The sequence below is a fragment of the Schistocerca americana genome, chromosome 1 (genome assembly GCF_021461395.2).
Source record: "Schistocerca americana isolate TAMUIC-IGC-003095 chromosome 1, iqSchAmer2.1, whole genome shotgun sequence".
Classification (NCBI taxonomy): Eukaryota; Metazoa; Arthropoda; class Insecta; order Orthoptera; family Acrididae; genus Schistocerca; species Schistocerca americana.
The window spans coordinates 486,704,987-486,717,230 of record NC_060119.1 but is presented as its reverse complement, the minus strand read 5'-3'; the positions used below and the strand labels follow the sequence as shown (position 1 = coordinate 486,717,230).

At 43.9% G+C, this 12,244-nt stretch overlaps 1 pseudogene; it reads right to left on the bottom strand.

Moving 5' to 3' along the window:
* Positions 1-3,658: 3,658 nt before the first annotated feature.
* Positions 3,659-3,776, bottom strand: LOC124558663 (annotated as a pseudogene).
* Between the last annotated feature and the right edge of the window lie 8,468 nt (positions 3,777-12,244).

Below are 12,244 nucleotides of genomic sequence, written 5' to 3'. Positions count from 1 at the left end.
ATATTTTTTCTATTGTTTATCCGCATTAAAATTAGTAAATAATTATTGTTCATTGTCGACGTTTACAACAATGCATATTAGGGTAATTTATAATGAATTACTAGCAGCCGGTTGCTTTCATAGGTTTTTATTTTTCCATGAGGACATTTCAGGATGCATAGCATTGTCTTCACATGCTTCCATTTATTTACGCGTCATGAACATTGTTTCTCTACTAACGGCTAGGACTATTGTAAAACGTCGTAAGAAAAGAAACAATGTTAACGATGCGTAAATAAATGTAAATATCTGAAGATGGGGTGAACATAAAATGTACGAACTTTCCAAAGTACGTGTTTTGAGCCATGATTTGCTGGATCTGGAAAGAGGTGCCATTCATATCGTTGTGTTACCCCATAAACATTAACGACGCGGAGGCTATAATTTTTACTTTGTGTGCTAGGAGCACTGCTGTTGCGTCACGTGATGCGCCCGCCCATGAGCTTAAGGACGTTTGTGAATCACGCCCGCGGGTTAACAAAGGTTGTCCACAAATGGGTTATAGGCTGGATGAGGCAATGGTAACCAGCCCAGTTTGCTGATGTTTGTCCGGGTTCTGAGGCTTGAGTGAGGCGTGCACCATAACGTTGGAACAAGTGTTCTTGAGGATTATTGTCAGAGCAAACACGTCGGCAATGGTTCTTGAGTTTGTTCGGAGAGCCCACAAATTCCTCTGAATTAGTGGTTGACACTTTTGGCAAGACATCCACAACAATGACGCCATCACTACCCGAAGAAACTATCGTGGTTTTGCAAGTAGAGGGAGCTGCCTTGAAGTTTACCTTTTCTGTGGGTGGGGTTGGGGTCGCTCCTGTGACTGCCTTTCTATCTCCGGCTCAGCGTTATGCACGCAATGTAACATATTAAGACAATTTTTCCAATATATAATACGTTTTTATAAACTGAGTACTACTTTGCAGCACAGGGTAATTGCTAAAACATACACAGCCATATCTGTTACCAATTACGATCGTATTTTGTTAAAGAAAAGAACACACGTTATACAAGCACAACTCCGGAAACGCTTTATTCCTGTGTTGATACTCAATTCCTACAGGTCTTCATATTACATTAAACGGGTGATACACAGAGGAACAAAGCATACTAGCCGGCCAGTGTGGCCGAGTGGTTCTAGCCGCTTCAGTCCTGAACCGCGCGACCGCTACGGTCGCAGGTTCGAATCCTGCCTCGGACATGGTTGTGTGTGATGTCGTTAGGTTAGTTAGGTTTAAGTAGTTCTAAGTTCTAGGGGACTGATGACCTCAGATGTTAAGTCGCATAGTGCTCAGAGCCATTTGAACCATTTTGAACAAAGCATACAGCTACACCACATGAAAGTCGTTATCATATGAAATGTTCCAAATGCAAAATGGCTTTGAGCACTATGCGACTTAACTTCTGAGGTCATCGGACGCCTAAAACTTAGAACTAACTAAACCTAACTAACCTAAGGACATCACACACATCCATGCCCGAGGTAGGATTCGAACCTGCGACCGTAGCGGTCGCTCGGTTCCAGACTATAGTGCCTAGAACCGTACGGCTACTCCACCCGGCCAAAATGTTCCAAATGTCCATTTTGTTATATGTGATCAAATCATAATTCTTTTTTATTTATTTATTGTTGATGTCCCATTACAAGTAATACTGGATCTTTGAAGATTAACATAAATTTTATCTGTTCACTGTCAGATCAACTAAGATAATACAACCGTGTTGTTACATCGGATGCCTTATTTTACAAAACGAAAGTTAGAATCTGATAAAACTTAACGATTAACTTAAGTATCACATCTATGTCTGCCTGTAAAGATTTAAATCTACGAGAAATTTGAAATGAAATTAATACTGCAGTACGGAACTTTCAACTCATACGTTCACCGAATATGTCTTTTGTTACATTCCACTGGAGATTTTGTTGACATGTAGCTCAGAAAATTGATTGTGTAAAAACTGCTACTCACTCTTTTGCCTTATTTACACGTAGTAGTAACTACCCGAGTGATAGGGACTGGGTGAGTACATAACTGTCCAGTAGTGCTGATCACGGATCTGGTACAGTGTACTATGTACAACCAAAAAAATTAATTATAATGTCGAAATACAAAGCTATGTATTTAAAGTTTTGTTTGTTCGCAGCTACAAGTCTACAGTCCTTCTACACACTAAAATCTGTACACCATAGTACTGTATCACGCCGATAGAGAAGACAAAATAAAATATAGCAGCCCATAGCTATTCTGTCAATGGCCTGCTACATTTTGTTTTGATTTATCTAGCGGCGTGATAGGCTTCTATGGCGAGAGGATTTTAGTGTGTAGCAGGGCTGTAGACTTGTACAAGGAAAAAAAGAAATAAAACTGGATTGACGCTTAATTTTAATTTTTCTAGATGATAACCAAATCTTTATGATTATTCCTCGTCATGAAAGTGTGCAGAAATGCAGATTTACACATTCCTGTTTGTCGGCTAATAAACAACTCATGTATCAAAGAGTTTCACGTGATAAGCTGATACGTTATATTCCTATTTCTTTCTCGTTATTAATGTACTACGCACAGTTACAAAAAAATATTCATAAAATGAAAATAAAGTAATCAAGGACCTAGAACAATGTGACATAAATTCTTTTTAAGGTATTAAGTCAATATGTTGATGATTTTCCTACGGATGCGACGCAGTACCGACGAGACAGTTACATCATAACGAGGGCGGCCTTGAAATCCAACGTAGTTTTGAATTTCCAGCTTTGAGGAATGTGGCGCACAAGTTGGAGGATAACGCACTATGGTAGGAGCTGTGGTAGGCGAGTGAGGCAGTTAGAGAGGCCAGGGGGAGAGAAGACAGGAGAGGCCGGAAGCTGTGGCCGTCTGATGGCATCTCGCCCAGCATCCGGCACCTCCCGCGCCGCCTCAGGAATGTGATTGTCCGTCCGACGTCCGTCACCCACTTCCCCACACAGTCCGAAGACGCCCCCCCCCTCACAGCGGCAAGGACCGTTTCTGACCCACTATCTGACAAATGTTCTAGGCGGCTATTGTTCCTCGATCTGCGGAGATAACCGCATCTGTATGTGAAGAACACGTTGCAGAACGATGTGTAACTCTGGAGCATGTATTTAAAGTTGAAGAATTTTCACTTGATAAGCCTTTATTCTATGGAAAGTCACTTAAATTCTGCTTAACTGTGATTATTCCTTTCCTGCACATTACGAGAATGGTTGGAACATAATGAAATGTCTTTTTACAGACAGAAATGAGAATGAATCGTAACACAAACGTGAAAAATTTAAGTCTACTTGTGTTTATCCAATCATTGCAGGAAAATATTGGCATGATTCTTAACAAAAAACCATGAGTGACACTCTTCCGTTCTCTCTTCATTATTGGCAGTTGTAAAACTAAACTAAACTCCTTCCGAACAGGCTTTGGAAGGCCCAACGATACCGACCGGACGCCGTGTCATCCTTAGGCCACAGGCGTCAATGGATGCGGATGTGGAGGGGCATGTGGTCAGCACACCGCTCTCCCGGCCGTATGTCAGTTTACGAGACCGGAGCCGCTACTTCTTAATCAAGTAGCTACTTAGTTTGCCTCACAAGAGCTGAGTGCACGCTGCTTGCCAACAGCGCTCGGCAGACCGGATGGTAACCCATCGAAGTGCTAGCCCAGCCCGACAGCGCTTAACTTCGGTGATCTGACGGGAACTGGTGTTATCACTGCGGCAAGGCCGTTGGCTATTGGCAGTTATAAATCAACATAATGCAGCAAAACAGTTTAATTAATCATTATATTTATTATTTCCGGCCACCTTGGCCTCCACGCAAGCTAGTAAGAACCACAGTTGCTCTATTGCATTCGTCGCATCGTCGGTCACATATAAAGGTAGTGATTAAACAGGCAAACCAATAGAATTCCTCTGTTATAAATCAATTAACACCTGCAAGATAGAAGACAGTATGTGTAATGTTACAGTACGCTCTAGGATGATGTGTCAGTATCACAGTACCTCTACGGGGTTGCAAATGCAAGAAAAATCTGTAAGTTATTAGACCTATTATCTGCGCCTCACGACCTAAAGCAAGACTTTGTAGTTGATGCTAATACGACAGCTTGCGTGATAGACCTCTAAGTGTAGCTGTATAGAGTATGTGACTTTAATGTATACCTTAGTAGAGTTCAGAGTACGTGTCGTTTTCAACGATTTCGCCCTCATCACTTTTGATGTACCCAATGTAATGGATTGAAGAAAGCAAATGATTCTCCGTTTCCAGACTTAGGAAAAACATTTGATTCAGTACTACACTGATGACTTCTAAAGAAAGTACGATGCTATGGAATATCAAATCAGGTTTACATCTGGATTTCCTGACAGGCTGCCGGATCTCGTTATCCTGCATGGACAGAAATTGGCAAAAACTGAGGTGAAATACGGTTTGCCACAAAGAGGCGTGGTAGAACCATTACCGTTCGTGTTGTGCATTAATGACATATCAGACAACTTCAGTTGGAATCTTAAACTTTTCACAAATGATGCAGTAATACTATAATAGTACCCTGCCAGATCTCGACAAAACATTAGCGTGGTAACTACCTATAATGTAGAGAACTGTCAAGGTGTGACCTTTACGAAACGTGAAAGCGTGATGTTCTTTGAATGAAGAATTAATTATCACAGGCAGAGTCAGTCATGTCATACAAATATTTGGCAGTAGCAGTATGTAGAGATAAGTCTGCTAATAGTCTCAGCTGTAGGTGTAAGTAAATTGCAGGTTGATGTTGATCGGTTGGATACAGGGGAAACAAAATATATTGCGTTCAAAAGCGACGTACGTCCCATACTTGTACACTGCTCAAGGAACCAATGTAAGGCTGACACACATGGGACATCGAGCGTATACAGAGACAGGTTTCTGGACGGTTACTGGCTTGTTAGAATTCGAGAGTGCGAGAGCAAGAGAAATACTGAGAAATCTGATCTTATAGAGTGGGAAAAAACTGCCCCGGAAAATATTTTATGCACCTGAAGATAAGCTGTTGAGCTTATAACATCCAGTCCGGTTGCGGATGACGAAACTTCTCTTGCCCATCTTAACATGCATGCAATATTTTCCGGTGCAGTTTTATTTTTCTCACCCTACAGAAGACACACAAAGAAGAACGCCATAAATCTAACGAGAAACTGCTTAGAAAATTTCAAGAACCATCGGGGAACACATTACCTAAATTCTCCAACACACTAAGTATTTGCACCTTGCAAATCGTGTACATAAAATTAGGTAACATGTTGCACAGAGGCATGAAAGCAGTCATTCTTCTCACCCTTCATCTGTGAGCTAAACGAGAAGAAATCTTAGAAGACGGTATAGATAAAAGTATCATCTGTCAGTCACTCCACTCTGATTCGCACAATTGATGTAGATGCAGACACCATTATTTGTCCGATGAATATAAAATAAAAAAATGGTTCAAACGGCTCTGAGCACTATGGGACTTAACTTCTGAGGTCATCAGTCCCCTAGAACTTAGAACTACTTAAATCTAACTAACCTAAGGACATCACACACATCCATGCCCGAGGCAGGATTCGAACCTGCAACCGTAGCGGTCGTGCGGTTCCAGACTGTAGCGCCTAGAACCCCTTGACCACCCAGGCTGGCGATATAAAATAGAGTATGATTTTACAAGGAGTTAAATTTTTTTTGAATATTTTGAATGATAATCCTACTCGTCGAAGCAAGAGGAACAATGCCAATAAACACGGGTCGGAAATCACACACTGTCTGCGATCTGAACAGTTGTTCATAGAAGTCGCTCAGTGTGATACCCATTGTTCCTAGCTGGTACTCAGCGTGATGTCCATCCACAGCAATGCATCCTTCTCCTCTTTTGAAGTTAAGAATCACGAGTCTTTCAAGACCAGAAACTGTTCATGAAGTACCGGCCAGACTAGCTGCTAGCCTTCACACAATGCTGCATGTAGCACTAGCTCCTCCATCTTAGACTTTTTTGGGTGTTAGGGAATTTTTGTCCACAGGATGTCGAAAAAAATCGTCCGAACAACTTATCAGACGCCGATGTTTTCCAACATTGGGCATACATGTTCGTTCGTTTGCTATACGATAGTGAAAATCATTTTCTCTGTATGACGTGTGTAGTAGTAGGTTGATATTGCGAGCTGGTGGCGAAAAAGGGAAAATAAATTTACTAAATCATTCATCTGTACTAATAGTTCAGTTACAGTAAACACATATTAACATGACGAACTACAGTCCACATAAATCACAGTTTGAACTACACAAATTACTGCATACTGTTTAATGCTCGGACTAATCTGTACGTAGAGTAATGTGATACATACATACGTCAAAACGCTATATTGATGCTGTTGACGTAGTGGAAATGTAGCGGCTGTTCTCATATATTCGACCAGACTTATTTCAGCCTCTCCTAGTAAAACGTTACAATAACATCGGTAGCTAGTGGCAGACGATGTCCTAGAGAGTGAAAAGAGCTCAAAGATATTAGTTGCGGATGTCAACTGTTTTCACCGGAAATCTGTACTGTTAGGTAAAGTATTACGCGCTACACGGAAATATGAATTTAATTGTATATAAGAGTCATACGACATGGAGAATTTTATGTAGGAGTAAAACATAATCATCATATTTCATTAAAAAAAGGAGATTTAACATTTAATGCTATCTCAGAGCGCGAGAAGGTGTAAAACTTATGAAAATTATTGTTATGTTGGAGGGGACTACTCTGTACGTCGGGAATATTGCGGAAGCAGCCCAGGTGTAGAGGGGCCCAGATACACGTGGTTTGTGTTGTGTCTTTTCCGTTGGGGCAATGTTAGATGACGACTGAAAGTGGAATAAAGTGATGTACGAGGGACATTCAATAAGTAATGCAACACTTTTCTTCTGAAAACATTCTGGTATAATTCAAGATTCCAGTACATCGTACTATTCCCCACTCTTTTGGCCACAAAACCCAATTTTTCCCCACAATCTCCTTTCAATGAGAGGGCCTTACACCAACTAACTGGGAACTCCCGTATGCCTGCGTGGTACCACCCGGCTCGTCGGCGTTGGAGCCAACGAGTTGCTACAACTATACTATCGCTTCCCACTGAATGGTCCCTTCACTGGGATAAAGATATGGAAGTCGGGAGGTGCGATATCCGGGCTATAGGGTACATGAGGACTAATAGTCCAATGAAGTTTTTCAAACTCCTCTGGGGTGCTCATTTTTCTGTGAGGCCTGCGCAATCACCGAGAAAGAGAAATTCCTTTGCATTTTGGTGACGACGAACTCGTTGAAGTCGTTTCTTTAATTGCCTGAGGTTATCACAACACACTTCAGAGTCTATGGTTACGCTATGAGGGAGGACATCAAACAAGATAACCAGCTCAGAGTCCCAGAAGATGGACGCCATGACGGTGCCGGCTGAGGATGCGGCAGGAGAGGCAGAGTGGCGCCACTCCATGGGTTGAAGTTTTGTTTCCGGTTCGAAGTGAAGAACCCATGTCTCATATTCCATGTTCGACAAAAAATTGTCACGATCAGCGTCGTAACTAGCACGTGGTACCTACTGGAATTAAGGAAGACGTGTGAGGGAGGATCCACCAATATAACTTTCTTCTCACACAACATATTTATTTAACAATATACAACCATAAAATCTTCTTCAACAAAATGGTTCAAATGGCTCTGAGCACTATGGGACTTAACTGCTGTGGTCATCAGTCCCCTAAAACTTGGAACTACTTAAACATAACTAACCTAAGGACATCACACACATCCATGCGGTTCCAGACTGTAGCACCTAGAACTGCTCGCCCACCTCGGCCGGCTTCTTTAACAAAATGCACAAATTTGCAAAATTCTTTTGACCTTAATACGTAACCTGAATAAGCTTTTCCAAAAGAAATCAAAACAGCAAACAATATGACAATGGTTACAAGACGGCCGGACCTGCAGCCCCCCCCCCCCCTCCCCTTTATCGGGTGAAACAGAGGTGTTTACTACCGCACTGGACACAGCCTGTCTTATTAAGTGCCCTTCTGCAACACACGAAAACTATATAAGCCCCATTGACGACAAGAGTGATTCAATTACTCAAAACAGATGACGTAACTTTTAATTTGAAAGCTGTGTGTCGAAAGGTTCGGTGTTAAGATGCGCGACTTCGCTTAAAGCTTAAACAGATTAGGAAACAATATGACATTGATATGGCTTACTTCAAAGCAACCAACCTCTTATGTCAGTCGGCAATCAAGGTGCAACTGGATCCCGACCCATCCCTTCTGACAATTTTATTTTACTAAGGCTCTCGTGACAGTTGGTTGTTAATATTTCCAAAGTTAAGCTGATTGCCAGTTATTAAGACCGCTCTGAAAGAAAAATGCAATTACAATCAAAGAATTGAACCGGTTAACGTCTAAATCTAACCACAAGGTCCCTCTGTTTAACGGCAACCTGTGCCTTAGTACAATTTTTCCGGCTGTGTTTACGACCAGGAGCTGATTCATTAGAACATTAATGAGCGGATACAAACCAGAAAGGAAAGGCAATATAATAGCGGGACAAATTTTCAAATGACAACTAGTGTCTTAGTACAATACTATGCCCTATATTTACGACCAAAGAGCTGACCGAGTAAAACTCAGAGGGTCGGGTACAGACCAGAAAATAGTAAGCAGAGCAGATAGAAAATGACACAAATCACCATGAGGATTGCAGAGTGTTTCTCCCTTTTATCAGCAAGCAGTTCCATGTATCCACTGCGTGTCGCAGCGGTTACTGAGTGGTGCCGATGAAAGCCAGGTAGAAGAGGGCAGCCACGCCACGAGCGGTCGTCCGACACGTATATTGCCAACCAATCGACGGGATGTCCGCCTGCTACTTGTAGTCGACTCTGACCCCGGTGAAGTATTCCGGTATCTTCGCTCTGCGCAGGCCCTCCTTGCGCATCTCGGATCTCGTGACCATCTCTTGTCGCGACGCTACCGCCAATCCCCAAACTTCATGCTTCCTCTCTCGGGCGAGCGAATCCTTCTAAAGGCACAACCCACATATACCAATCCTTCCTCATAAATTTTGGCAATGGGGCCGCAAGAGGGATAGCCGATACTATACCTGAGCCAGTGGCGCCAGACAGAACGGTCTACTAACTCAATTGCGCCACGGCTCAGTAACGAGCAAGCAATTCCGCACAAATGGTGCTTGGTTGCTCTTTATGATCTTCCGTCAGGCGGTGTGGAACCCAGTGGCACACACCTTTAAATACCCCAACAGGCGGACCAATGTGTCAGCACTATCAACAGAAACGTCCAGTTGAGCAGCGAGCTGTTTGACTGTGATTCGTCGATCACCACGAAAGAGAACGTCCGCACGTCCCAAGGTTGCAAGTGTCAGAGCAGTGTGCGGCCGTTCGACACGGGACTGACGGGACTGGTTTGCGCGACCTTGTTGCTATGATGACAGACGCCTCGCCCAACGCCTGACTGTGCATTTGTTCACTGGCAGGTCTCCGTAGACATTCTGCAAGTGCCTATGAATATCTGCGTTGCTTTAGTTTTCCGCCAAAAGAAACTCAGTGACGGCTCACTCCTTGGAACGCACTTCCGTCTCAGGTGCCATTTTGAGGGCTACGATAGCGCTGCCACCTATAGGAACTTCATGAAACCATATGCGCTGAAGCGGGAATATTTCACGTGTCCCACAACAAATTCCGCAATTTTTCAATCCAAATTCGCCTAGAATAAAATGTGTTGTGTTACTTATTGAACACCTCTCGTGTACCTCTAAACCGTGATTTTTAGCTGGCCGGACTGGCGGAGCGGTTCTAGGCGCTACAGTCTAGAGCGGCGCGACCGCTACGGTCGCAGGTTCGAATCCTGTGTCGGGCATGGATGTGTGTGATGTCATTAGGTTAGATAAGTTAAATTAGTTCTAAGTTCTAAGGGACTCGTGACCTCAGAAGTAAAGTCCCATAATGCTCAGAGCCATTTGAACAATTTTTTGTGATTTTTATTTGGACTATCCAGCTGCATACATTAAGCGAGTCGTGGTTTTCTTGCTAACAAAGTCTTCACATTGGTCGGAAGTTATTGGTGACGCTTTTGTATATACTGCAGTATCTTCTTGTGCCCCCAGAGGAAAATCGATGATTACACAACTGATGTCCTTAAGTGAGCAACGCTCGTGCACGCGGGCTTCTGTTCATTGCCACACTCGGATGTGGTATCTAAACCTCGAGTGGAGGCGGAACGTTATTAATGAAGAGTTCCAATGATGCTCTCCGTAGCTGCAACACGAGGAAATGTTTGGCACCTTTTCATTGTAATGGTACAACTTGATATGATAGGAAATACGCTATTTCACTTCTGAAAAAATTGCACATGCTGGAATTGGTTTAGTTGCGGGCTATGGTCGCTTATCTTTGTACTACTCTACTGGCCATTAAAAGTGCTACACCAAGAAAAAATGCAGATGATAAATGGGTATTCATTGTACAAATATATTATACTAGAACTGACATATGATTACATCTTCACGCAATTTGGGTGCATAGATACCGAGAAATCAGTACCCAGAACAACCACCTCTGGCCAGAACAAGGCCCTTGATGCGCCTGGGCATTGAGTAAAACTTAGCTTGGATGGCGTGTGTAGGTACAGCTACCCATGCAGCTTCAACATGATACCACAGTACATCAAGAGTAGTGACTGGCGTATTGTGACGAGCCAGTTGCTCGCCCACCATTGACCAGACGTTTTCAATTGGTGAGAGATCTGGAGAATTTGCTGGCCAGGGCAGCAGTCGAACATTTTCTGTATCCAGAAAGGCTCGTACAGGACCTGCAACATGCGGTCGTGCGTTATCCTGCTGAAATGTATGGTTTAGCAGGGATTGAATGAAGGGGAGAGCCACGGGTCGTAACACATCTGAAATGTAACGTCCACTGTTCAAAGTGCCGTCAATGCGAACAAGTGATGACCGAGACGTGTAACCAATGGCACCCCGTACCATCATGCCGGGTGATACGCCAGTATGGCGATGACGAATACACGCTTCCAATGTGCGTTCACCGCGATGTCGCCAAACACTGATGCGACCATCAGGACGCTGTAAACAGAACCTGGATTCATCCGAAAAAGTGATTTTTGCCATTCGTGCACCCAGGTTCGTCGTAGGCGCTCCTGTCTGTGATGCAGCGTCAAGGGTAACCATAGCCATGGTCTCCGAGCTCATAGTCCATGCTGCTGCAAACGTCGTCGAACTGTTCGTGCAGATGGTTGTTGTCTTGCAAACGTCCTCATCTGTTGACTAAGGGATCGAGACGTGGCTGCACGATCCGTTACAGCCATGCGGATAAGACGCCTGTCAGCTCGACTGCTAGTGATACGAGGCCGTTGGGATCCAGCACGGCGTTGTGTTACCCTCCTGAAGGCACCGATTCCATATTCTGCTAACAGTCATTGGATCTCGACCAACGCGAGCAGCAATGTCGCGATACTATAAACCGCAATCGCTATAGGCTACAATCCGCCCTTTATCAAAGTCGGAAACGTGATGATACGCATTTCTCCTCCTTACACGAGGCATCGCAACAACGTTTCACCAGGCAACGCCGGTCAACTGCTGTTTGTGTATGAGAAATCGGTTGGAAACTTTCCTCATGCCAGCACGTTGTAGGTGTCACCACCGGCGCCAACCTTGTGTGAACGCTCTGATTAACTAATCATTTGCATATCACAGCATCTTCTCCCTGTCAGTTAGATTTCGCTTCTGTAGCACGTCACCTTCGTGGTGTAGCAATTTTAATGTCCAGTAGTGTATTTCAGCGCCGGATATAGCTGCTGAACGGGAAATCCTGGAATCGCATTGTCTGAAACACTTTACAGTCCGCTCTCCTGTAGCGCTATGTTTCCTTACAACATCTCTCCGCTAATGCCTTGCTTCAGCGGGAGAGAGCGGCTGTCGGTATTCAGCGGCACTGACTGCCCGAGAGAGTGCAGTCGGAGCAGGACGCAGCGCGCAGCTAGCTGCAAGACGGACGCGCGCTACGTCCGCTGTACGCCCCGCGCCCACGTCTCACGTTTCCTTATCTGCCGCGGCGAGTTTATTGTAATGGCGTCGTGTAATGACGGCCATTCAAATCCATCAGGCTGCGCCGATGCGTATCTGAGCCGCTC